Below are 2,179 nucleotides of genomic sequence, written 5' to 3' on the forward strand. Positions count from 1 at the left end.
TTCATTACTTTATGCTCAATTAAAAAAAGTTATCAACGGCAGCAGTAACTCCAGCTGTCCTAAGTTAGCAAAATTCCATGTCGCATAAGTAGTGAACATAACTGTTTGACTGATTATGTTGTGTTTCTGAATTTACAGAATTGATTCGCTACTCATGCTTGCTATGCCGAGAATTTAAATCTTGTTATCAACCACAGAAAATACTTGAAGCCAAAGCTATGAAGGAATAATTTATCTGTCAAAGGGGGAACCCCAGTGAGACTCGTGTAAATAATAGAAAATGTGCCTGATAACAAGTGCTCAATGAAAGTTGTTCACATTTTTTTGGTGAGCTTCCCTTGGATCTATATTTCTATTTTCTATTTGCTTTTTATGTTTCTTGAAAATTAAATTGTTTGATAATGAAGTATTGTCTATTTCAGGGGTTCATAAATTAGTTGTCAAAGTACAGGCATGCAATGATTATCTTCAGAAATATTTTCTGTTTTTGATATATTTAAAAGAAAATAATAATCCAGGTACTAGATTGACCAAAAGAATTTTATATAGTCTATGATTTATCCATATTTTTTATAATTGCAGAATTCAGATGTCAATGGTAATAATCATGAATTAATATTACAGGTTGGAGTTTTTCCGATGGGCAAAGGAATTTAATTTTCGAATTGGCTATAATGCTTTATGATGTACAAGACAGAGAATAGCAGAATGTGACCAACGGGAGAAGAGAGGACTTACAATAAGGTCTCTGTTCTGATTTTCCGCATAAGGTCTCCATTTTATCTTGATTATGTCCTTTAAAAGTTTGGCAATTATCACAAAATAACCACCTTAGTTTTCTATCAGGTTGAACAATTAACGTTGGAAAAGATTTTCAGCCTATTTAAAAGCAGTTACATCTGAGAAGTTTTCCCTTAATGAACTTTATGCTTTGAAATGTTGGATTAATTATGCAGCATGTTAGGGAGCTTCTTCATTTTTCGTTAAATTGGCTCTGTGAGATCCTTTTGTGACACATTGGGGTTTTCGTATGCTTATGTGGATATTGGAAAGGGCTTTTTATTTCTTATTAAGAAAGCTTAATGTCCATGTTTTAGTTTTGATGCAGTGACCAAGTTTAATGTATCATAAATATATCTTGAAGAAATCAAAAGACTATATGATGAGATATGACAGGAGCTCTTATCATGCTGGAGAAGATTGACAGAGGCAATTAGCCTCGAAATATATAGCATAACATCTCCTTACTTCTTAAAGGTTGCAACCTGTTTTTCCAAGTGGTATTGTTAATATTAAGGCATGGAACTTTATATTCAAATTTTCAACTTCTAGTTCCAAAACAAATACTTCTTGTCTCACTGCAGTTTTTTTCATTAAAATACAGGGGAGGGTGATTATGCGACCAACCAAAGGAGGGAGAAAGAGTCATTCTAAATGACTTTACTCAGAAATGGAGAATTATCACCTGAAGTTGCTAGAAAGGAGCAATATTGTGTTTCTGCCCCAAAGATCAAGTTGTATAGTTATGCTTGGTAACTTCTCTCTATTTTTTCTTCATTGGTTTATGTTTAATTTAAAATACTATTACAGAATATCTGGCTGATTATCCTATGTTTCTTCACACGCAGTTGATTTGCTACTAAGGCTATCCATGCTGATAATATAATACTCTGTTACTGATCAGCAGAGAAAATACTCAAGAACTCAATGTCTAGGTTTCACATTTGCTTGGTGGGCTTCCTCACTTTACATTTGCGTTTCCTTCATGCTCTGTATTTTTCCACCAATGTTGCTAAAAAGAACTTGTGATTGGGGAAAGGATTTATGCTTCACATACAGAATATGATAGAATCAAAATCATTATTGTCATCTTTAATCCTATGTAATAGTTTCTATTTCATGTCACAGTGTGTTTTTAGTATTAAGTGGTCATCCAATGATGCATTGTGGTGACAAGTCCAGCATCATGGTAGGCATGAGCATTTCAGACAGCAAAATCTAATCAAAGAAACTGGTGGTATGTGACAACTGACAAACTATAGCTTGATTTCTGTACACTATCTTGTATATAATTTCAGTTGTTGATATAGAAACTTGATTATCTGAATACATCGATTTTATTGCGGTGAAGCAAGTTTATCTGTCTCGCAGTCTAGAGGAATTTAAGGTCATATGATGA

At 33.3% G+C, this 2,179-nt stretch overlaps 1 long non-coding RNA gene across 1 annotated transcript; it reads left to right on the forward strand.

The window, feature by feature from the left end:
* The first annotated feature begins 634 nt into the window (after positions 1 to 634).
* LOC116105079 lies at positions 635 to 1,499 on the forward strand. Its single transcript, XR_004124020.1, has 3 exons — positions 635 to 744; positions 1,109 to 1,257; positions 1,385 to 1,499. It is a non-coding gene; the product is annotated as an uncharacterized LOC116105079 (long non-coding RNA).
* The last annotated feature ends 680 nt before the right edge of the window (positions 1,500 to 2,179 follow it).

This window comes from Pistacia vera, unplaced genomic scaffold (genome assembly GCF_008641045.1).
Source record: "Pistacia vera cultivar Batoury unplaced genomic scaffold, PisVer_v2 Contig492, whole genome shotgun sequence".
Classification (NCBI taxonomy): Eukaryota; Viridiplantae; Streptophyta; class Magnoliopsida; order Sapindales; family Anacardiaceae; genus Pistacia; species Pistacia vera.